At 45.8% G+C, this 26,104-nt stretch overlaps 1 protein-coding gene across 2 annotated transcripts in view; it reads right to left on the reverse strand.

Annotated features, from left to right (window-relative positions):
• Positions 1-26,104, reverse strand: part of ADGRG4 (adhesion G protein-coupled receptor G4) — a 1,350,632-nt gene that overhangs the window by 496,938 nt on the left and 827,590 nt on the right. The gene's annotated exons all lie outside the window — the stretch shown is intronic.

Below are 26,104 nucleotides of genomic sequence, written 5' to 3' on the forward strand. Positions count from 1 at the left end.
GGAAACAATGACTAATGTTAGAACTAATTTCTTGCCATATATAGGTACCCAGGGAGAGGGAGAATTTGTCCACCAAATGTCTTCCATCCACTGCCAGACCTTCAGACTATGGAAGAATGACACATCATACTCCTATATCATCTGAATCGGCAAACAATATTGGACCTATGTCATCAGATGGAGCCAGATCTGATACCAGCTATTAGTTAGCCAATCATAATACCACCCATTGTACAAGTACTTTCAGTATGTATGTCCTAGCCACATGGTCCTTCCAACACGCAGTGGCACAACCTATGTTCAGTCTGGTTTTGAAAGATGTCCTATGTTATATGAGATGTCATCAGTGATGTCATGAGTGATGTCACTGACCATGTCATGAGTGATGTAATATGTGAGGTCATAAGCAGTGCATTACGGGAGTGCAAGTTATAGTTAGCTCAGGTAACTATAACTGCTGAATTTCTAAGGTTTTGTACAAGTAAATTCAGAACGTAACTATAATGTCCATGTAACATTCTTTTTTTTCAGTGAATTTCTACGTTTTTTTTATTCTATTGCTTAACTGTAACATCCCTGTAACCTTTATTGTTTCAGTGAATTTCTATGTTTCTTTTCATAAAGAACTTTATTAGTTTTATTGCAAAACAAACACAAAGTAGGTCACAATCCCATCCCTTCAAGCATGGCGCCATGCAATATTGTACAACTGATACAGATAACACTGGCACACGCTGAACAGTAATCATTACTACCAGTGACAAGGCGCCCCGCAGTGAGCACCCTACAACCCAACCCCGGAACCCACACCCCATGCGGCCTCCCACTACCCCCACACTCTCTCGTATTTGGTTGGGCACCCTCTCGCTTCGTATAAGGGCTTTTCCCGCTGGGCACACCAGCCTACTCCACAGCGCCACTTGGTCAAGGTCGGCCCAGCTTCCACTGTCCAATCAGCCACAATATCTCTTTTGGCCACCAGAAAAGGCCACTCCCAGGAAAGTCCAATCAGTTCTGCTAGACCCCGCTCCCTCCATGACCCCCAGTAAAAGTGGCAATGGGGCCGTGGCCATCTCCACCTGTAATAACCCAGAAATTTCAGCCACCACCGCCCACCAGTGTGAGGCAATACTCGGGCAGGTCCATACCATGTGGTAAAAGTCGGCGTCAGTGCCGGTACAGCGGGGACAGTCTGCGCAGGACCAGAGGCCCACCTTATATAGCCTGGTGGGCGTGAGGTATGCTGTGTGTAGGTAGTATGTCTGCAACACGTGAAAACGGGTGGTCATGGTCAGGGTCCTAGGGGCCATCAGCACTTCCCTCCAGTCCTCCTCATCCATGGGGCCCAACCCCTCATCCCACCTCTGACGGAGCTTGTCCAGTGACTGAGCTGTTTTGACAATTAGAGAGCGGTAAATCCGCAACACCCCCCTTTTACCTAGACCGCCCATCAACACCTTTGCCTCCATGGGACTGAACTCGGGAGGACCTCGCCGGTCCGGACATACACGCATAACGCATGCCGGAGTTGCAAGAATTTGTGGAACCGGGTCCTATTAAGCGAATAATGCCGCTGAAGCTCCTCAAATGACCGCATGTGTGACCCCCTACCAGACATCCCCAAGTAGTGAGATTCCTATGAGGTCCCATTTTTTAAACCCCTCCAAGGCCGAGACCTCTGCCAACCACGTCCCGTGCCACAGCAGGGTCTGCTGGGTGAGGCAGGGACACCAACCTGTTACTCTCTGAGCCTCTCGCCAGCCCATCAAATCCACCCTCTTCACTTCAGGTAATAAGCGGGGCAAGGGGCTACAGTATAGCGCTCCGAGTACATTAGGAAAACCCATCATCTGGAGCGCTAGCTGATATGCCAGGCCCGACCAGACCCGTCACATCCAGTCATTTATCACCATTAGGTGCAACTGCCGCGCTGAGGCATCTACTTCCCTAAACCAACGCTGAGGCGCAGGGTAAGGGTAGTTCTGCAACAGGTAGAGGAACCGGGGGAGTACCATCATTTTATAGAGTGCTATTCTGCCCAGTAGATTAAGGGGTAGGGTCTGCTATCGCTGCAGGTCATCTCTAACCCGTCGGGTGAGTGGGGAGACGTTAAGCGCCCAGGCCAGCTCAGACAACAAAGCCACTTGCACACCCAGTTACCGGAAGGTGTTACGCTTGATGCCAATCTACACAGCCCCTAGAGGAGTGCAGCGGCACCAGCAGGGATTTAACGGGATTGAGGATCAAGCCAGAGGCCTCTGAGAACAGTCCCAGGATCTGCAGTGCCCGGGGTCCGATACGGGCTGGGTTGGCCAGGAATAGGAGCACATCATCCGTGTAAAGCGCCACGCGGTCTTCCCGTCCCGCGGGCCAAGACCAACAATCCATCAGGGGGTCCTATCTCATGAGTTTCGCCAGGGGCTCCATCGGCAGTGCAAAGAGAAGCAGCGACAGAGGACACCCCTGGCAGGTACCGCTGCGAATGAGGAACAGGTCTGAGATCACCCCATTTACCTGCACTCGTGCTGTCAGGTTGGATCAAAGGAGTTTCACTAGGCCACGAAACCTGGGACCAAGCCCATTGCTCGACAGCACCTGGTCTAGGTAGGTCCAGTCCAAGGTGTCAAAGGCCAATTCGAAATCTAGTAGGAGGAGTGCCAACGGAGGGGTTAGTAGGCCTTGGTGAGCCAACGCCACATGCAGGTGCCTAATGCAGTGCCTAGTACTTCTCGTGGGCATGAAGCCACACTGATCTGGGTGTATCAGTGAGGGCAACACAACTTTCAGTCTGGTGGCAAGGATCGTGGACAGAACCTTGATCTCAGAGTTAAGAAGTAAGATTGGGCGATAGGCGGAGCATTGTCGTGATGGGGGCTAGTCTTGGGGATCATCACTATGGTAGCCTGATCGAGACCCAGAGGAAAGCCGCCCATCTTTTCGGCCTCCTCTGACATGGCGAGCAAGTGGGGACCTAGGATGTCACTGCATTTGCTGTATAGCTCTGCCAGGAAACCATCCGGGCCCGGCGTCTTGCCCGACGCCAGCGTCGCGATCCCCTCCCTAACCTCTTCGAGGCTAACGGCCTCATCTAGGCTGCTTCTCTCCATCAAGGAGAGCCTAGGGAGAGATACATCCCCCAGCAAGGGGGCCTCTCTCTCTGACTGCGGCCTGGGCCGCTGTTCGTAAAGTCTTGCATAGTAAGCGGCAAAGCTCTGCGCGATTTCACTGGGAGTTTTGGAAAGGACCCCTGACTCATTAACTATCTCAGGGATAACCATATCAGCCAACGGCCGGGAAGCCAACCAGTGCAGGAGCTTTCCGTTTTTGGCCCCCCAGCCATATACAGGGGCTGCAGAGGCTCACCACATATGTTTCGCCGTTTTAAGAACTGAGTGTCTGATCTCTTCTCTAACCAGGGTAAGTTGCCTCGTTATGGAAGCATGCGCAGAGATAGTGAGCTTATGTTCGAGTCGTAGTGCCCAGGCCTCCAGGTCTGACACTTTGAGGTTACGTGTGCGAGCTCGCAAGCGCTCGCACGCGCAGAAGATGTTTAGCCTGCCACTAGATGGTGACCTTGCAGGCCACCCAGACTATGCCTGGCGACTTCACTGACGCCAGGTTGTGGTCAAAGTAATGGGTGAGGTGATCCTTCACAGCTTGGGTATATTCCCTATCTTGGAGGTACCAGGCATTCAGACTCCACACCGGGTGGGGTCTGTGTCGCCCAGATGGATTTGTAACAGTGTGGGGTCCGAAACCCATGTGGCAGAATCTCTGCCCCAGTGACACTGGAGACATCTTGTGCTGGCATGAAGAGTAGATCAATTCTGGCATGACTGTTGTGCGCCGCCGATATATGAGTGCATTGCTGGGATCTGGGGTGCCATATTCGCCACACCTCACTGAGACCGAGACTCTTGGTCCAATTGCTCAGTCCCGACATCCGATGGGAGCGACTCACGGACAGGGGCTCAGAGATATCCAGCGCTGGGTTCATGACGGAGTTGAAGTCCCTGCCCAGTAGGGTCAGCCCCGGCTGGAGCCCGACAACACATCCTGGAGGGCAAGCAAGGAGCGTTCAAACGCTACAAGAGGGGCGTAAGCACTCAGGATATTAATCGGTTGCCCCCGGGAGCTTCTCTAGCCGGATGACTGGGCCCGTCTGCCACAAGTCAAAGGCAGACGGGCTGACTGGACCACTCTCGTTCCTGCAGCGGGACCTGATGCGTCTGCGTCCCCTTTGTGTGCCCGCAGGACAATTGGACCAGGACCTGGGGAGTCCCCCCAGACCGGGGGGACCCCTCTGGGCCAGCCGACCCTCTTCAGTCAGCCAGTCCCATGCCACTTTGGGTGAGTCGAAGAAGAAAGACCTCCCATCTATAAGGACTTTAAGGCGAGCAGGAAAGAGGAGCATATAAATTAACTGCATTGCCCTGAGCTTTTGCTTAACACTTTCTTAAAACCAGCACCGAGTCTGGACTTCCCGGGTGTAGTCCAGGAATACTAGGATCTTATGGTTGTCCAATCGGAGGTCCGGGCACACTCTAGCCTCCCTAAGGATGGTATCAGGGTCTTTAAAGTTGAGGAAGCGGGCGATCATAGGCCTCCTGGGTCCCCCAGGTGGGGGTCTGGGTGCAATGCCCTGTGTGCCCGTTCAATTGCAAACCAGGGGGAGAGATGCTGCTCTGGCATCCAGGATCGAATCCAAGTCTCCAAAAACTCAAGCGCCTGGTTCACCTCCACCCCCTCTGGGAAGCCGATGAAGCGCACATTATTGCTCCTGGAGCGGTTCTCCGCATCTTCTGTTCGGTGGTAGAACTCGCCTGTGCGGGTCAGCAGCTGGGCAACCTTGGTCTTAAGGTCTGCAAGCTAATCCTCCGTCTGGGAAACACGCTCCTCAACCTCCGTAATGCGACCAACCGCCGTCCGCAGGTCTTGCCGCAACATGCCCACATCCTCAGGCACCTCACCAATCTTAGTCTCAACTGCTAGTTGTGAGGACTGGATAGCCTGGAGGATTGCGCCCCACCCTTCTGCTGCAGACCCCCCAGATGCCAGGTCGTTCACACCCTGGGGGGTCGTTTGCGTGGTGAACTGGTCGATGTGCTGCTGGGACACCAGAGGCTGTCTGCTAGCCCTGTCTTTTCCCCATATCGCCTCACTGGATCAAGCGCCTCAATGCCTCCTCTAGCGTGTTACACACCCCTCTTAGGGCCGCCTCATCTGCTGTCGCCTGGCAAGGTGCTGCAGAGGCAACAAATCCAGGGGGGGGACCTCTTTGTCTCAGGCACCCCTTACCACGCTCCGCTCACCTTACTTTCTGATTGAAGGGCCACCCTCCAGGAGGAGTCGCTCGAGCACACCAGTCCACTCGGCGGCTCCTCACTGGTAGCCTTGGCCTTCCCGCCACCGTGCTCTTCACTCCTGGGCCTCTGCCTGCTGTTCCCTCCCGGGGCCATCCCACTGTACCCTGGGCTCCTCACTTGCAGTCAGGGAAGGGGGGGCACACCGGCCATGCTGGGACCGCACACTGCGCCATGACTGGAGCCTCCCATCGGGCCCCAACAGCACCTCTGGCCCCAGGGCTTCGATCCGACTAGCCGCTGCCGTGCCATCGCCTTTCAGGCCCCAGCCCCCTGTACCGCTCCACTCACCAGGGTAGGCCGGGACTGGGTTTAGCCACGGCCTCCGCTCACCCTCCGGCCGGACCCAGCTGCACGCAGGGCCCGCCTGCCCAGGTCGCTGTGGCGGCCCTCCTGCTGCACGGGCCCCTCTCTGCCCACCGCATCTCTGGTCGCCCTCAGTTCCAGCTTCCGCCCCTGAGGGCTGCAGCAACACCTCCGCACACCACAGAGGCCCAACCCCAGCCAAGGCCCGACGTCAAGAAGGCAGCCCCAGCCTCCAGCAGCAGCCGGGGCCTACCCGTCCAGACCGCGCCACTGACTTTGCCTCATCGCAGCTCTTCTGCTTCTCCTTCGCGGCTCTCACCTGACCCACACCACACCCCCAGACATCCCACCCATCCGACGAGCGGGCAGGGGCAGTTTGGGTGCGGGATGGCGGGTCCTTCTACCGGAGGACGACGGAGGGGTCCAGAGCACTCTTAGAGTGCGACCGCCATCCTGTCGCCCGAAGCCACGCCCTCAAATTTCTATGTTCCTTAACTTATAGTTATTTTATTTACTGTACGTTAATCCAAGCACCACCGTGCCTGGCCTTTGGCCGCACACGGCAGAGGTTGGCCATAGGACCTGGCCGAAGCCAGCCCCCTATAAGCACACAATCGTGCACGTCCTTCACTCATGTGCAGGGGAAGTTGGCTGCAAGACCTGGCCTGCTGCCAAACCCTGCGGCCAACCCCCCCCAACCACCCAAACACACTCTGTGCACTGCCCTTTCACCCTGAGTGCAGGGAGTTAGCTGCAGCTTCTCTGGGTGTGAAAATAGGTGTGGGGGGATGTATCTGGAGGTGAGAGTGGCTGTCAGATTGTCTGTGTGGGTGTGAGAGTGCATACATCAATGTTTTAGTGGGTGTATCAGTCTGTGCACAGGTCTGTGAGTGGCTGCATGAGGGTGTCAGTGGCTCTGTGAGTAGGTGCATGAGTGCCTGAGTGGGTCTGTGAGTGGGTGCGTGAGTGTCTGAGTGGGTCTGTGAGTGGGTGCGCAAGTGTCTAAGTAGGTGTGTGAGTGGGAGAAATTGAAAGAGAGACAGAAAGAGAGAAAAAAGTGAGAGAGAAAGAGAGTGTTTTTTAGGCTTTAATATCTTATATATTTAGAATGGGATATTGTTAGATTTAATAAAAAAATGTATTTGATATAAAAGTATAATTTTTTATTTTAAAAAAAAAGGGGATGTGAGTCCAGCTGGACTCGAACCCCCATAGCTCAGTGTGAAGGTCTGCAACCTTCACACGTAGCTATGTTTTTTTTAAATCTTTTTTTTAGCCCTTTGTGGGCTTTGTAGTAAAAAAATAAATATATATATATATATAATCCACTGTATGGCACACCACTCCAATTTATGACACTTTAGTCAACTCTATGCTGCACAACTTCACTCTTCTTCACTGCACGCCACTCTACAAGTCACTCTACTCTGACACTTTACACTGTTCCACTCTGACACTCTTCTTCACTGTACAACACTCTACTGCACTCTATGCCACTCTGCTCGATGTCACTCTACTACACTGTATGATACCCTATGACACAACACTCCACTCCTCTCTATGACATGTCACTCTACTCCACTTAAAAATACTCCACTTTATGACACTTCACTCAGCTGTACTCCCACTTCACTATAAGCCACCCAACACTAGAAGACTTAACTCCACTGTATGCCCCTCCACTCTACTCTACAGCACTCCACTTCACTGTATGACACTCCACTCTAGAAGCCTCTACTCAACTGATGCTCTACTCCACCCCACTCTACACCACTATACAACACTCTTCCAAATGTATTGACACGCTACTCTACGATACTCCTTTCTACAACACAACACTGTATGAAACTCTCCTCCACTATACTCTATGATACTCTATGCAAAAACATTCTAATCCACTGTACTCCATTCTATGTCAATCAATGAGACCGTACTCAATGAGACTCTTCTCCACAACACTCCAGTCAACAACACTGTATGACACTCCACTCTACGCCACTCCACTGTCCTCTTTGACACACCACCCTACTTTATGGCACTCCGCTGTAGAATGCTGTACTCCACTCCCCGTGACTGTCTCAACAGCACTCCTCACCACAACCTTCACTCCAGGATACTCGAGTTGACAACACTTCACTCTACGACACTCCACTCTATGATACTCCACTGCACTCTTTGCCAATACACTGTACTCTACGACACTCCACTCCACTTTACAGCACTCCACTCTACTCCACTGTATGACTCCCCAATCTATGCCACTCTACTCCACTGTTATCCACTCTATGACACTCTTCAACACAGCACTCTATGGCACTCATGTGTACAAAACTACATTCTCCGATACTCTCCTCCCACCTACTTTACAACACTACATCCTATTGCATTATACTGCACTCTAGGCCTCTACAACACTCCATGCAATGGCACTCCCCTCAACGACAGTCCACTCAACTGCACTCCACTCTATGATTTGAAACACATTTTTATTTAAAAAAAAACATTTTTAATTGAATAAAAAAAACAATTGTTGGAGCTTAGTTATAGTTATGAAAATTGTATTTATTCTTGTTGTTGAAAGCCAACCTAAACTACACAAACTTTAGAAATTTTAAAGCTACAGTCATAACTTACAGTTATAACTTGTGCCCCATCTGAAATTTCCTACAACTTGCGAACCTCGATACACAGTGTTGTGAATTCACTAAACACACAACATTAATTATAACTCTGCACTTCACCATGCACAGCTTTAGCATAAATTATTTCACAAGAAATGTCATAGGTCTTGTTAAGAATACTATCATTTAACATGCTAAAAGTGATGTAATATGAAAGGGTGTAAGCAGTGCATGCAGAAGGCATGAGTTATAGATATAGTCTCAGCCAGAGGTCCTGTTCTCACCAGCACTGGCGACCGATAAAGAATAAGACAAAATCAAGGAAAGGTGACTGGATATGGCCAAAATAATATTATTAAATATCTCGCCATGAACTACCAATGTAGTTATTCTTAAATCACAATTTTCATATGAAAGGCATTATTTTTGTTTTTTAACAACTTTGGAAACATTTGTCAATTATGCATAAAACATTCCCAAAAAAAGGTCTTCATAGAGATTTTCATGCTGATCCATCAAGTATGGGTAAAGAAAAATGAGAAGCCCCAAAAGCCCCAAAAGTGAAAATTTCCCATTTTAATTTACAGAGAAAATCTTGCCCTCCAATGCAGAAAAACTGACTGACACAGCCAACTTGGCACAAGATTAGAACTTTACTTAAGGATTGTGCTTTTGGGGGACAAGGCTTGGCCTGACTACAAGATGGCAGCCATTTAGTGAGGCTCTGCGGGTCAGGAGAAAGTAATCCTGATATTCTGCTTGATTCTGGAGCCATTCGCCCCGTGACCAGCATAGAGGTGGGGTTGGGCCTTCCTTCCAGCAGTGCCACGGGCCTGGATGTGGCTGTGCAGCAGCCGGGGAGACGATAGGGTGCAGTGAGTGGAGACCTGTACTTTGCCCCCTTGTTGTGAGGTTCTGCTGCCCTGTTCAGGGGGAAGAGGCGCAGGAGCATGGGGGCTGAGTGAACTGGTGTGTGTCACACCCCCATGGAAGAGCCCCGAGGTTTGGAGTGGACTTTTCCAAACTGCAGGGCTGGATGTAGGCTGAGGCCTGGCGGGGGATCCTCTCTGTCTCGCAAGTGCCCTGGATGGGGGTGGCCCCTTGGGAGCCACGGGGAGCGTGGCAAATCACTGCCTAGAGGGGGTTGTTCCAGATAGGGGCCTTCCCGTATTCTGGAGTGGTGTCATGCTGTCCTCCTCATGAGCCAGCCCGTGTTTAGGGCACTTGAGACTCTGCTTGGAGAACTACTGACTACTGTGGGAGCAAGAGTTTGTTCAGACTGGAGGCCCCACATTTCATCTGGTGACTAACCAAGAGCCTTTGAACCTTGCTGGGTGAGCTGCACCATTGCCTCTGTTCGCCGCCTCAGCGTAACTAACATTTACTGGACTCAGGGGTGCGGGACCTGGAGGGTCAAACTGTTAGGTAGTGCCTGCTGGGACTAAGCTTGTGCCTGCCGGTCCTCAGGTGCTGGAGCTCCCTCGTGCAGGGCGGTGCCACAGGGCCTGTTGGACTGTCCCCCCATTCACCCCTGGGACCTCTAATTAGTGGAGTTATAGAGTGGTGGTGGGCAGGCTACCGTAATCATTCATCTATGGACTGAGGAAATAGAGTCCCTCCTTCTTCAGCGGGCCTGGTGAGCGATCAAGTTGAAATCCTGGCCTGTGCCTCACAATAATTTGGGTCAGAGCAGTAGTGTTCTGAACATTATTCCTGGTGTAATTGGCACAGTTCCATAAGGATCAGCAAGGGTAAATCAGACCAGAAGCTGACAAAACTATAGTTTGATGACTGCAAAAAATCTAGACCTCTCAAGAGAGCAGGACCAGATGAGAATGTGACTCACAGGAGGAGGTGCTACAGTCCGCTTTGATCAAGGCCATGTTCCTGGACCAGAAACAGAGCCTGGTGGGCAAAGGTACCAAATTAGACCTCCTTCCTGACCGTTTGGATCACCTCAAGGACAACCATGATTCTAGGCTTGATCTACTGGAGCACCGCACGTCTGGATTGGATGATGGCAGACGCACTTCCGAGGAGCGGCTTCTACAGATGGAAAAAGTTCTTCAGGTCATCCATAATAAAAATGAACACCTTGAAGCTTGCTCCTGGAGAAATAGCCTCTGCATCCTGGGCATTCCAGAGTCCACTGCCATGGGCCGGATGGAAGACTATGTGGAAGTCATGTTGAAGTTATTGTTCCCCGATGCGATCTCCTCTGTACTTGTGGTGGAGCAAGAACGCAGATCGTTGGGCCAGAGGCCTCCCCCTCGGGCGCCTGCTAGGCCTGTTATTGCCCGACTTTTAAAGTATCAGGACCGCAATGTGGTGCTTTGTCTGGCTCGAGAGAAACATCCACAGGTTTATCAGAACAACATGCTTACCATTTTTCCACACTACACTCCGGCAGTGCAGGCAGCGCAAAGAGACTTCTAGCCTGTTAAGCGCTCACTCAGCCAGATCTATGCCAAATATTCCTGATATGTCCAGCTAAACTGCGAGTTCAGCTCAACGGCGAGCCTCATTTTTTCACAGACCCCAAGTTGGCTGCAAAGTTTGTATGAATCCTCCCAAAGAAATCTGTTGGAAGGGATTTGGATCGAGATGTTGATGCAAATGGACGTCTCAGTGACAATGTCTGAGCGATGAGAGAAGGTCTGGCCGCCAAAGACATGTGCTGCTGCTCCTGTGTTATATTCTGTGTGCTTCAGGAGATTCACCTCACTGCGGACTCTAAATTGCACTTGCGTGCAGGTTGGAAGGGAAAGTGTCACATTGCTCCATATTCCTGTTATGGCTACGTAGTCGCTATCATTATATGTAGGGGGTAGCCGCGGCGTACTAAAGAAGTGATATGCGATCCTTCAGGGAGATATGTTCTGCTCTCAGGAGTTCTATTCGACCAACCTTTTCAGTTGTTGTCTGTGTATTGCCCCAATAGTGAGGATGCAAAGCTTCTGGCAGAGGTGCGGGAAAAGGTGTCTCTCTGAGAGGTGTGCTTTTTGGGGAAGGAGGTGCAAAGCTAGATGCTATGTGGAGGGAAATAGAGCAGGTAAAATGCTTGTCTCTGCAGCACAGGCCATAGGCCAATGATTACATAGTGGAGCTTCGGTACGACGGGGGCCCCACGGGTGGGAATAGAAGAGGTGCTCTGTACAATGAGAAACTTTTACTCCTTGTTATATTTTTCCACAAGCACTCCTGACACTGAGGAGTACACTGATTATTTTGCGAAGCTGCACCTCCTGTAGCTGAAATGCGGTCACAGGCAGTATCTGGACTCTCCCTTCTCGGAAGACGCATCTTCCAAGGGACAAGGCACCAGGCTTTGATGGTCTTACAGCGGAGTTTCACAAAGAATACACAGAGCTTTTGGCTCTCTACATACTCAATATGTTTGCGGAATCCATCAAGCGAGGTGTGCTGCCTACATCGTTACCTGAAGTGCTTATTGTGACTGTACTCAACCCTGGCAAGTATTCCTAGTGCTTGTGACTCCTACAGGCCAATATCCTTGATAAATATAGATAATAAGATCCTTGCAAAATTACTCACTTCCAGGCACCTACCACTGTTGCCTACCATCGTCCCGCCGGACCAATCTGGGTTTGTCCCTGGGCGATCCATGTCATATAATCTGCGTACCTACTTTGCGGTGACTCAGGTGGTGGACCCCGCCTGCCACGCTGCAGCAGTTTTCTTGAATGATAGCAAAGCCTTTGATTCACTGGAATGGCCCTTCCTCTTTGCGCTACTGTCCCTGCTGGGTATCAGTTCAAACTTAATTCATCTTGTTCAGCTGTTATATTCACAGCCAAAAGCGAGACTGCGCACAAATGGATTTGTTACGGAAGCCTTTCCAATCTCTAGAGGCACCTGACAGGGGTGCCTTCTATTGGCGCTGCTGTTCGCGGTGGAAATGGAACCCTTGGCTGCCCAACTCTGGCAATATCATAACCACCAGGGGCTGACATTCCAACCGCTCCCAAACTTGATCTCCATGTACATAAACGATGTTATCCTGTATATAAAAATAAAAAAAACATTAATTTAGATCCCATTATATCCAAATTCCTCCACTGTGGGGACCTGTCAGGCATTAGGATCAATTGGACGAGTCAGTTATTTCACCCTCACACCCAACACCATGCTGCATGTGTCTGACTACCCCTACAGTGGGCTTTGGAGCCAGTCCGATAGTTGGAAGTCTGGCTGAGTAGGGATGTGAATGAGTTATGGTCTCGAAATTATTGGCGCACAATCTCCTGGTTGGAGGAGAAGGTTAACCTCTGGAAAAATCTGACCCTTTTACTCACAGGCCGAATTGCGATCATCAAGATGATTGTTCGTCCCAACTTTCTGTACCTCTTTATCAACCTCCCAATCCCCTTAACTTGCCAATTTAAGAAGAGACTCCACTTGTTAATGATATCCCTTGTGTTGGCAGGCAAGCAGCCTAGAATATCATGGGAGACCTACTCACACAGCCCTTTGAATTGGGGGGCTTAGCAGCAGTAGATATGGATCTTTACTATAACTGTGCACAGCAGCAGTTTGCACACTTTTGGATCCATCCCTAACAGTACCTACCCCAGGCTGCTTGGAACTAGGACTCAATCTGGCCCTGCAGATTGTCCCATGCACTTTATCTGCCTCTGCGACGGTCACGATCTGAGGTGGACACGATGGTCTGTACCAGAGGACTCATTGCCGTTTGCTGTATGCTCCTGCCATGCCATTGATAGACCAACCCATGCTTCCCATTACATGTGAAAAGAAAGTATGCATACGCCTCGGTGACATGCAGCTTACCACTATGGCTCTTTGTACCCAGAGGGGCAGTTCATCTCTCCCGATTGTGCTTTTGTTCGATTGCCGTAAATTGGTTCAGTATTATTATTTTTTATTTGCATATGTACATGACTCAATTGAGCATGAAGTCCTTACATTTAAGAAAAGGTTAGCAATAGCTGAGAGTTGAGAAAATGTAGATATCCCTGAACCCCAAAACTGAAACAAATAAACCAAACCTATTGGTCAACGCATGTTTTCTTCTGCCATCCATTGTGGATCCAGAGCAGAATCCATGGATCTGAAAGGATCTGATTAACATTGAAAGAAAATGTTGTGCAGCCATCACAAAAGCAATATGGAAGGGTCGATAACCCCCTGCACACCCAGTCCCATGTGTTCACAATTTTTTACAAAAAGTATATTTTACCACAAGACTCTTGGGGTCAGGACTGCATTCATGGATCCTATCAAGACTCTCCAGTGTGGACTTGAGGATCCCGTTTCAGATCCATGAACCAAATAAATGGCCTGAAAATGCTGTTATGCAGAACATGCGCTGGGAAGTTGGTCATGCCGGCACTAGTTCTGCCTTCCAGAAACAACACCACCGGGTTCATGCTTCACAGACTCAAAGGGCCCAGCTGTGGGGGACTTTGTGCTGCCTGGTCAATGCAGTACAACCAGGTACAAGTTTCACAGACCCAAGGGGCTGAGCTGCAGAGTCACTATTTGGCATACACCACTGGGTGCAAGCTTCACTGAACCAAGCCAGAGGAGCAATTATGCCTGCCAAGTACACCATCAATGAGTGTAAGTTTCACAGACCAAAAGACCCTACTGTGAAGGTGCTTGTCCTGCCTTACCAGTGCACCACCACCAGGTGCAATCTTCATGGATTCACAGGGCCTGGCTGCTGAGGTGCTGGTACCACCCACCCGGTACATCACCACCAGGAGCAAGAATCATGGAACCAAGGGACCTGGCTGCAGAGCAGGTAGTACTTTCGGATTGATACATCACCACTGGGTATTAGCTTAATTGACCAAAGGGGCCGAGCTGCAGAGGGGCTAGTTCTGCCCCAAAGGTAAATTACCCTTTCGTGCACTGCTAATGACCTCACATATTACATCACTCAGGACATGGTATATTACGTTCTTGATGATTTCACTGATAAGATCTCAACTTATGCTTATGACTGAATTTACCTTTGTGAATAGGGGCCATAACTTGCAAACTGACTTTATATTTTCATTTATTCATAATGTAATGAAGCATTATTATAATATAAATATATACATTTGGGGCAGGTGTGGGTAGCTGAAAAATTGCGAGTCGGAAATAGCGATTCAATGCGAATCGCAATTTTCGACTTGCAAAATGGAATCCAAGAAAAAAAGTGCGACACCAATTTGCGACTCGCATATGTTTCGCACCGCAATTTGCGAGTTCACTTTTAGCGAGGTCGCAATTTGCGACCTCGCTAAAAGCAAAGTCGCAAATTGCGAGAAGGGTGTCGCAAATTAAGACTGACTCGCAAATTGCCTGCAGGTGCTGCACAACAGTTTGGAAAATCACTTCCTGGCTCTTGGTGATGACATCAGAACCAGGAAGTCATCAAATACACCTGGAAGGAGGGAGGACCACACCCTTTCCAAACTGCTGTGCAACACCCAGGAGAGAGGACCTGCTGCTACAATGGAGTAGACAGGCAGTGCTGGAAGGAGAAGGAAGGTCAAATTTTCAGACAAAGAAATGGAGGTGCTTACAGAGGAATGCTGCCTGCACCACAACAAAATGTTTGGGAAGGCAGCCATGAGTGTCCCAGACACTGAAAAGAAAATTATTTGGCAGCAAATTCAGGAAAGGATTAATGCCATAGGGGTGAGCCACTGCACCCTTGAGGAAATCAAGAAAAGGTGGTATGACCTGCGCTCCAGGACAAAGGGGAGGGTAGCAGAGCACCTGAGAAAGATGAGGGGCACCGGAGGAGGCCCATCCACTGTCCCACCACCAACAGCCATGGAAGAAATGGTCGAACAGACCCTGGAGCCTGGGGCCGTAATTGGAATGGGGAAGTGGACAGTTCTGCGCCAGGGACATCCAAAAGTAAGTACCATGAGATACGCATTCACACCCACAAATGCAGTATACACACTCTCCCAGTACACAGCAGCAGGAACCACCAGACTAGCTCCATTCCAGTCTAGCAACCTCTAGAATAGAGCATTATGAGAAATGTAGTACAATAGTCCGAATATAGGCAAACGTTTGTTATGAGGCATAAAACAGATGTGAGAGACTGACAGTGTATTCCCTATGTCCCACAGGTCTCCCAAAAGACACCCACAGCAGCGACACCAGGAAGGGAGGAGAGCATGGGCCAGAGACAGTGCAGGAGGCTGCTGCAGAAATTCCTGGGCCCAGCAGGACACCACCAGAGTCCCATCAGGAACATGAACATGAAATGGGGGCAGCTGATACAACCCCAGGGCCCAGCCCCACAGCAAGTCTATCTGAGCCAGCAGCAGGACAAAGGCGCAGACGCCAACGCAGAGTTCTGGCGGTGCCCCAGGAGGAGGTAGGGGAAGCAGGCTTTGCAGGAATGGAGGCATCCCTCATCAATGGTCAGCACCTGCAAAATAGACAATTGAGGTCAATCTCAAGAACCTTAAACAGGATGCAGAGCAGCATGACCACTGGGCTGGCTGAAGTGAACACGCAGTTCACTAGAATGAACGAACATATGGGGGATTTCACCCAGGCCATCCGTCAACTTGTGACAGAACTGGTGGCAGACAGACAGTATGCAAGTTGCAGGGAGCGCCACACAGTGGCACGATTAGATGGCATGGCTGCTTCCATTGGGCGTCTTGCAACCAACACAACTTGCCTGTCTAGACGGACAGTAAGCCTACAGGTTGAACTTGGGCACTTTGCGGGCGATGTGGCACGTGGACTTGGCCGCATCAACCACGCTGTGGACTTGATGGAAGCTAGGCAGGTGGCAAGGGGCACAGGTGAGACCCCTCAGGACAGTGAGGAGGGGTCTACAATTAGTAGTGTGTCTGCCAGTGAGTCCCGTGTGCTAAGGAGTGCAAGTGCATGGCAGGGGTCAGGTGACCCACCAGAGATGAGCCATGCTGGGCGCACAAGGAGGAGGGTGTGAGCCACCAGATCGCATGGTTCATGAGGCACATGATTTTAATGTGTCCTCATCACATTTGGACAAGTACAGACTTCAACGGACAGCACTTTTCTTTCACCATATAGTTTACAAATAAAAAGGTTTTGATTGTTCCACTATACAACTGGGCTCTGTGTGTCTGACATCAGTGAGTGTGGTGACAGTTGCCACGTACCTGCCAAATTATTGGGTTGCAATGTGGTTCCGTCTCTGTCTGCCTTGATTTGCAATGTTTCTATCCCCAGAATGTCGGTGTGGTAGCTTTTGCTCCTCATCCTCCGAATCTGTGTCTTCAGGGGTGAGATGTAGCCCACGTCTGGTGGCAATGTTGTGTAGGATTGCACAAACGGCGACAATCTTGAATGCTGTTTCTGGGGCAGACTGGAGTGCACCTCCACTTTTGTGGAGGCATCTGAATCTTGCCTTTAACAGTCCAAAGGTCTTCTCGATGACAGTTCTGGTCCACCGATAGGCACTGTTATAACGCCTCTCGTTCTCATTGCCAGGTGTTAGGTACAGGGTAAGTATCCATGGTCTTAGAGCATATGCACTGTCACCTGTTTGCCAAAAATAAGCAATGTTAGCAGGGAATGGATGGTTTCCACAGTGACCTGTATGTAAGGCTTCAGGGTGTATTCAGAAATACCTAATAGATATCAGAATCCAAACTCCCCACGTTCTAGGCGTTGGTGTATCCCACTGCGCCTGAATATGTATGAGTCATGTGTACTACCTGGAAATTTAGCTACAATGTCAGTAATGACATTATGGGCGTCACATACCACCTGGATGTTTAGTGAGTACGTACATTTCCTATTGCGGAACACATATTCCAGATTTGCAGGAGGGCAGATTTGTATATGTGTCCCGTCCACACACCCTATTACATGGGGGAAGCTGGCAATTCTGTAGAAGTCCAACTTGGTGCTGTTAATTTCTGCCTCATTCCTGGGTAGGTATATCTATCAGGACATGTGTGTGAGTATGGCATCTAGGAAACATCTGAAGAATCGTGAGAGTGCACTTTGGGATACCCCACCTGCCACGGCAATCACCCCCTGATAGCTACTCGAGGCCAAGAGGTGCAGTGAGCATAGCAGTTGCACATGTGTAGGGATGGCGCTGCCGCGTATTGTCTGTCGTTCAAGCTGCGGATTGAGTAGTTCAATTAATTCTAAAATTGCTGCACTGCTCAGTCTATATTTGTCATAAATCTCCTCCTCAGTTTGTTGGAATAGTGTCTGCCTGGTTCGGTATATCCTCTCCTGTCTCTGGCTCCTCCTCCTCCTCTGCTGGGCGGCGTGGACTCTCCTCCTCCATGCTATCACATACAGTTCAGCCATTTTGAGTAACCCAGATGCCTTCTGGGTCTCTTTTCATACTTTGGTTCTGGTTACCATCTGCTCTGAATCAGTGGTAATCTGGATGTGCAGATATTAGCTACTTTAGAAAATGATGAAGTAAAAAATGAACCCAACTATATATTTTAAATAAATTACAGTTTTCTATTTAAATGCATAATGTATTATTGGAATTATTACACCTAATTTTATTTTTAATAAAATAAATAATAAAATATGTTATAATTAGCAACATTATAATCACCAATACTGTTGGAATAAATATTCCTAATAAAAATAAAAAATCACACCAATTTTCATTGTAAGATTGACACTATCTTAACCATTAATTTTACATCTCATTATTTTTCTTACTAAATACATTTCGGTGAATAATAATGTTGAAATGTAAAAAGTACATTATTAAGTTAACATAAATCTAAAAATTCCCCAACCAGTCCCCTAAAGAACTTGACAAAAAAGTTAAAAAAAATATTATTACAAAACAATATGTAATACATACATCAATTAATTACATTTTAAAGCATTCTCCACCCAACACTCTCCCCAAATAAATTCTACACCCTGGAAAAATACATATCCAAAATACTAATAATAACATTACAAAACCATAAATTAAACATAATTTTCACAAAATTATCACAAAAATGCAAAATAATGTAATTATATTGAATATATGAAATTTTTACTTCCAATTCCCAACAAAGATATTGATAGCAAATTAAAAAAATATATACCCACCCAGTTGCATGCATTTTTGTCACTCACAATATTTTCTTGCCCACTATATTTAGGTCAATCAATATTTCTGAGTCCATATTCTGGTATCATACTCCAATCCCAGTCACACTGGGTATCTAATGTGGGTCCCTATTCACCATACAATCGCTGATTGGATCTTTTATAACTACAGATGTCCCTCTGCATGCATCTGTGGCCCCTTTGCAACCAACTCAACCTAGAAAACACTTCAGTGTTACATTTTACATATTTATGTGCACTGTGGTGCCCCTGCAGCCCCAATAGGTGGCACTTCTTTTTGCAGTCAGATTACTTCTCATCTGTATCACCCTGTTCATCCTGCTATCCCCCTAAAGCCCCACCACAACCCCTGCTCCCCTCATGGTGCCACTGAGGCACCTCTGTGACCTATCTTAGTGTTTCCTAAGTGTCTTTTGTATATCTTTGTAGCCTTGCATTCCCTGCAGCCACCAGCTCGCTTTCCAGTCTGATTGCATCCCTTTATGTGTGGCCTCATGAACCTGGAGCCTCTGCATGTCCCCTACACCAACCCTTGCAAGTGGGCACTTTGCCACATAAAACCTGATATAGAAAATAGTGGTCACAAAATGCTGTTTGCAAATTGCAGTCAATTTGTGTGATCAAAGTTACATTTTGCAAATCAACCTTTGTACTAGTAAGTTTGTTAACAAAACTTCCTTTTGTGGGGGATGAGGTGGCGCAAATAGACCAACCTCCTGAATAATAAGGAAGTAGGTCACAAATCGCAATTTAGTCTGATGTGATCCAATCGGGGGATGCTGCAGGGGTCAGAAGACCAACATGTCTGTGATTGCTTTTAAATGAAATAAACATTTTAAAAACATGCAGTCCATTTCCCTTAAAGGAAACATGCCTACAACATGTCCTTTCGAAATTGCGAATGGATATCCATTTGCAATCCTATTTTAGAAGTTGATAAATATTTACAGACTCATAAAATGGGATTAGTACATAGCAAAAAACTATTCCGAGGTCAAACATAAACCTATTTTAAGAATTGCAGCTTTGGCCAACACAAAATAGGTTTCTACAACAGGCCCATAGTTCAGTATTTCCTAAGTACCTTTCGGCATACATATGTGGCCCCCACGTATGCTGCATCCACTGAATATGCACCTGTCTCCTTTGCAGCAATACTCCATTTTTCCTATGTTTCTGCTTCTGCACTTCGGTCTCTGTGTGGCCCTTGCACCACCCTTAATATTTTGCCCTGTACTCCCTTTGAAACCTATTCAATGATTTGTGACTTGTCTTTAAGCACATACATGTGCCCCTGACATCACTTGCAATAATTATATGATTCACCTATAAACTTAAATAATGTATTGACAAATGTATGTGTCTTACAGGCCTTGTGTTTTCAATTTGGCTAGAAGGAGCTGTAAAAATAAGTCATATTTGCATTTTTTAAATAGTTTCCTTAAAAAACTGAAAAGCTGTACAATACATTGAGTGAGAAAGTGCGTATTTTGCATGGTATCTCCCCATTTTTGTGTCTTGATGATGCTGGTTTCTGATCGCTGCACATTGGGGTACCACTGCTTAGTGCCCTGTGTACATGCACTGACCCCTAAAACAAAGTAAAATTGGCTAATCCACAATTGTCATATTTAATTTTCAGGCAAGGTCATAGTATATGGTGCAGAACATACACCAATGGCATGGAATATTAAATCTCACCTGTGTACTGCGGCACACATTGTGCTATCAACTAGGCTGGCAAGTAAAACATATTTTCAGGCCTATATGTGTAATCTGACTACTGGAACCTTTAAACCTGCAGACACGCTTGTCCAAATAAATCTTTTGACAGGAGGGAAACCCTAAAAGTAGGCCTTGTTGCCCACAAGTATTTAAAAGTGAAACAAATAATATTTGAATGTTTGCATGTCCTAATAGTGACACACCCCAAAAACTATTGTAAATGTTAGGGCTGCTGCTGCTTCTGTGAAGGAAAAGCTAAAGTACAGTCAACATGCTAATTCTGTATACTTGGTTTGGATAAGCTACTGAGATGATTCAACCATAGATGTTATTATGTTCTAAACATCCAATTCAATCCTGAAATTGGATGTTTGATAAAAATGCAGGAAAATAACCTTTAGAAAAGTTACACTTTTTCTGCCTCAAGCTCCGACATGTTAATTAGCATTTGCTTATCTGCAGCTGGCCTCCTGTCAGTGTGGCCTTTGATGAGGTGTGCCTGATCAATTAGGAGAATATATTTGCCAACAACTATTGCACCAATTTTATTCTGACATTGTAAATGAGGCACCTGCCTCAGAAGATAGTGTTTGTGAGGTAAATCCAGGTGAGTCCAAAAGTTGAACAATCTTGTTCATGTTTAGGGCACGCTGCTGTTCAATAAACTAAGCTGCTTCATTACCTCCATTATAGTCCACATGTTGCTGGTTTACTGCAGATTTGGTGAGTAATGCTGTTGTATTAAAATGAATTCAGATGACTTATCATTGTAATTAAGCCTAGACTGAGCTGACAATGATGCTTACCATGTTTAAGGGCACCACCACACTGTTGACAAGCTACCCTTTCTACATGCTTATGATGAGCACTTCCAAAGTTTCAAAAAGCTGCCACAGACAGGACTCAGTGAAAGAAAAGGAAGGACAATCCAGTAACCCCTTGCATGTCTGGATTATAGTATTAATTGAACTAAACGGCCTACAAGGGGATCATTTATGGATGGAATTGTAGCTACAGGGAAAAAGCAAAACAAGCCTTGAGAATTAACCAAGCAAAGTTATATCCAGGCAATTAAAGCACAACAAAATAAATTAATGGAACATAAAAGAACATGTGCACAAAAGTAATGGTCTACCAGTCACTTAGTGCATATTAAGAACCAGGCATGGAAAATGTCACGACTTCTAGGAGAAACCTGAATATACATGGACGGGTCAGGCAACATCTCTGATTGTTTTCAAGAAACACCACCTCCATGGAAAGAATTTCAACTCAAACTTGGATACACTGGAGAAGGATATTTTTCAAGAAAATGCAGTGTTCTTCTATGAGCATTGTACCAGTTCAGAGTAAATCAAAGATAAAGGGTCTACAACTATTTTCAAATGCACTTAGTCCTGAGGATAGTCTTGGGTATCTAGTACAGAAGGAAACCGGAACATTGAAGTACTCTTCACTATTTGCTTACAGACCAGCCATCGTAGGAACATATTTAACATCACAGGGATACCCTCTCTGAAATGTTCCTACAATTGAGATTGGCTCTGATGCACATCTGTACTACAAATGGGTTGTGTTTAATAATGTACAACTGATACAAGGGATAGATGCATGTTTGTTGCTTTATTTTAACCCTTTTTTAGCATCTTTTGTCTGGTACACACTATATACTATGAGAAAATGTAATAGAGTGCATTACAATAACCACACAGTTCTTCTATATATTTGATACACATCATGAACTCTTTTATCACATGTGTGTATCATGTTTAAGAGAGCACCAAACATGTTTTATTCACTAGCACCCACTGTGTCTTTGTAATATGTTCTCTGTTTTGCATTTCATGGTTAAATTCCATTTGTGTTATCAATTGTTCTTTATTGGTATTATAGAGACCTGAGTTTTTGTACTAATTAAAATTTGTTTATCATGTGTTCCGTGCTTTTAGAGATAAACACACACAAAAAATAATTCTATAGGAAATCCCATTTTAAAGATGAGGAGAAATTAGTTTGGGACCCACTTATCTTTTCAACCATTTCACTGAGGAGCACCAATATTGATACAGTGTGAGATACCCTCCAAAACAGTTTCTTTTCCCTTCTTGATGCTGATTGGTGAAGGGATGGCAATAATATTGAGGATACAAAAATCATATTTCTTGTGGAGTGAGGTGTAAATCTTAATTATAAAGGCACCACTGAGCCTCTGTGGTATATATACAATTCTCAATCATAGAATGAAAGTTACAGATATTGGAATCAGGATTTGAAACAAACTCCTTCAAATACTTCCTCTTCCTACCTTCTTCCTCACCATCAAGCATTACAGTAAGGGCAAAGATTCCTGGCACTTGAATGTTGCAAAACCTTACTGTTTCTGATGCTGAAGTGTATTTACATTGTACTTACCTGAGATGGCAATGAGTAACAGCCTCGGTGTTATTATATTTGTGCCTCCAGGTTAGACTTCACAAAACTACCATTAACAGGAGAGGGTGATTTTCTTACCCACATCCCCCTCTCTAATTGTTTCCTGCTCTAGAAAGTTTTGTGAGTGGGACATCCTGAAGCAAGAGATTGACAGAGATTTTTAAAGCCTGCAGCTTCCTATACTAACAAGGCAAAACGTAGACTCAAGGGCCATAGAAAAAGGAGCTGGAGTTGGAAGTCAAAATGACCAGATCTTGGTGGCTCACACCATAGGGCTGGGTTGTCCCTGGGGTTCTGGAGATGAGCAGAGAGGTGGTGTTTTGAACTATGTTGCTGGTGTAGAGAATTCAGAGCATGGCAAGGGGTCAGATACCAACCGGTGCTAGTCCACCCGTTGCCCTGCATGACCCTTTGCAATGGCAGGAACATATAGTATAGGTCACTTGTTAACATGTTTATGAATCATGCTTAAAAGTATGCCTGGTAAAACTACAATTTTTCTAGGTGTAAAGCAAAATTACACCAAAAATATCTTTGTGACTCATGCCCTGCATTTCTTTTTGTATGAATTATAAGAAAATAGGTTAGTCCTTGCTATGGTCCGGATAAAGAATAATAGGCAATACATTTCCCACTAACCATGTTAAACAATTTACCCATCTAATTCATGAGGGTGGTTACAAAACATATAGCACATTATTAACAGAAGACTCTAAATTCTTAATCTGACACCTATTAGAAATATTACTCAAATAGTTCATTTCTCAGGATATATCGCACTACCCCGAAAGTTTTAAATGAGCAGTTGAAAATGATTTATTCATAGCAAGTTGAACACTCATAATAAATACCATTGAAAAGCTTAGTTTAGTACTTAGAGTTAGCACTTTTATAAATCAATGTTCAACTAAATCCCAGTTTCTACAAGTTGGATTTCTAAATGTGCAAATTAATTTATTGCTTTTGAAGCTTTTTGTAAGTGTAAGTTGAATGTTAATTTAGCACTTATAAATATCTGATGGATTAGATGCCTTGGCTCAGTTAATACTCAGTTGCTTAGGTTCAAAGAAGGATCATCTTTGGTACATCAGCAAAGCTGCATGTGAAAATCTCTACCAGTGCTTGTTGAGATGCAGCTCGACTACTGTTGAAGAATAGCTTAGTTATCTTGTTGCTTGGTAATTTATTTATGCTCTGGATTAACAGCACATTGTTCACCAAACTATTATGTGAGCATCACTAGAGAAATGCTTTCGCTCCGCCCACATGTTGGGAGCCAGAAGTACATGTTTTGCTTGGGCAGAAGTTGTGTGATAACACAGAAAGTGCTTGCCCTCCATGCAGCTGTGGTCATTTTGCTTATTTATCCAGCTCCTTGAGCTTGAACTTTCAGGGACACACACATGACATAGCAATGCTGTAAAACTGTCTTACATAACCAGACAATTTAGTGTGCTTGTCTTTCTCTGGGAGCAGCACAGATGGAGGAAGGCAGTCACAAGAAAAATATTACAGTCCTAGCACACTCCCCTTTCATTATTAACTTTATTCTTCAGAGAAGAATGGGATGCCCAGGACTATACTAATCTCCATGGATTTTTGATGACTGGCTTGTCAGTGTAACTGTCGCCTGAAGTTATGTGATCAACAAAAACTAACCTTCATGCTTTCACTAAAAAGACTGCTTGTAATGCACCTTTTGGCTTGTGGTAAAGATATAAAGCCAATGCTAAAGGGCTGCAGTGAGGACCTAAATATAGTACTCGTAAATGCCCTTTGTGAATTCCCAAAGCCGTATAGACGGTCTTTATACCAAACATCTAAGTTTACCTTTGTGAATCAGGCCCAAGGTTTTTGGTATTGATGATTCTTGTGAACAAACAGTAGGGATAGAAGAAATGCAGTACAATAATGATTATTTAGTTCTCTTTGGAGAGATAGTATTTTGCCCTGTCAACTGCAAATCTGTAATTTTGCAGACATTTGCAAATTTATGGCAGATTGCTGGATGGCTGCCATGTAGAATGTTTACGCTCAGTATAGTAGTCTTAAATTGATTGTGGTGTTATGTCAATGATAAAGGCTATATACCTGATTTTTTATTGTAAAAGTTACAATGAAAGGCAGAAGACCTGGCATATTTGATTGTGCAAAGCATATGCTAAAGTCAGTGGGCATTTAATGGTGGATTGTTATTTCTCTGGATTTACCCCTACAGATAGACTTTTGAGACTTGGATTCTCACAGATAACCTAAGGAGGCATAGGTTTTGGTGTTAGATACCCCCTCTGACAAACCATGGATATTGAGAATGTGTGCTGTAGGAATCCTTGTTTAGCTCTGTAATCCTTGTATAGCCCTGTTAGGAGAGACAGTTCCGCTCCCAACTGTAATTTTGTATATATTTGCACTTTTATGACTGTGTGCCGGATAGTTGCCTTGTGGGCAAGCTTATGGTCAGTCTAGTATGACTGAGTTGGTTATGGTGACAAACCAATAATAACATCATTGAGCTTTGTTGGTGTGAGATATCAACTTAAAAAAAAAGAATTAACTTTTTGCTCATCACAGTATTTCTCGCTTACACACTTCCTCACAATAACAAGGACCACAGTATTCAATTCTACTAGGAGATTGTATCTCACATGCTCCTTTTTACTATTTACGATTCTCATGAAAGCCATGCGAGATCATAAAGATTAGATAAAAACATTAGACATTTATAATCTTCACAGTGGTTATCCCTTAAAGACCTCCTCTCTAAATCTGGCCAGCATATTATGAAATGTTAATAGAAAGGCAGTAGGTCTGGCTTATTTATTGTGCAAAGCATATGGTAAATCCAATAGGACTTTAACAGTAGATTGTTGTCCCATTTTGCTACAGTCCAAAGATAGATATTTGGCTCCATGTAATCTCACAGATTATCATTGTAGGCAAGGGTTTTGGTGTTGGTCACCACTCCGACAAAACCCATGGAACAGAATTTCACAGTGCTAATTCTTGTTAGGCACAGGAGGGGTTGTATATGTTTTGCTAACTGTATTTTCGTGCATATTTGTAATGTTACAACTGTATACATAATGATGGGCAGTTTATGAACACTTCAGTGTGCCTGCATTGTACATAGTATTAAACCATTGATAAAGGGCTAGAGGCCTTATCGTTCACTTAGTTAAGTTATGTCATATTCTTTAAGTGTGATCTGTTTATTACAAAAAGTTATGCCAAAGCAAGTAGGCCTTACTTATTTTGAAGCTTACATATTAAAGTCATTAGGCTTATAAGGGCACATTGTTATTATATTGTGCTAAAGCATGAAGTCAGATAATCTCACAGATTATTTTAGTAGGCAATGGTTTTGGTGTTGGTGACCTTTCTGCAAAAAACCATGGGGATAGATGTTTTGCACTATGGTAAATCTTATTATGCTCTATTAGTAGGGATTTATATTGTTTTGACAACTGCATTTTGTACATATATGGAATTTAATTATGATATACCTGATGTTTGTCTTGTGGGAAGGCATATAACCAACATAGTAGATCTGAGATG

Source organism: Pleurodeles waltl, chromosome 2_1, assembly GCF_031143425.1.
Source record: "Pleurodeles waltl isolate 20211129_DDA chromosome 2_1, aPleWal1.hap1.20221129, whole genome shotgun sequence".
NCBI classification, from domain to species: domain Eukaryota; kingdom Metazoa; phylum Chordata; class Amphibia; order Caudata; family Salamandridae; genus Pleurodeles; species Pleurodeles waltl.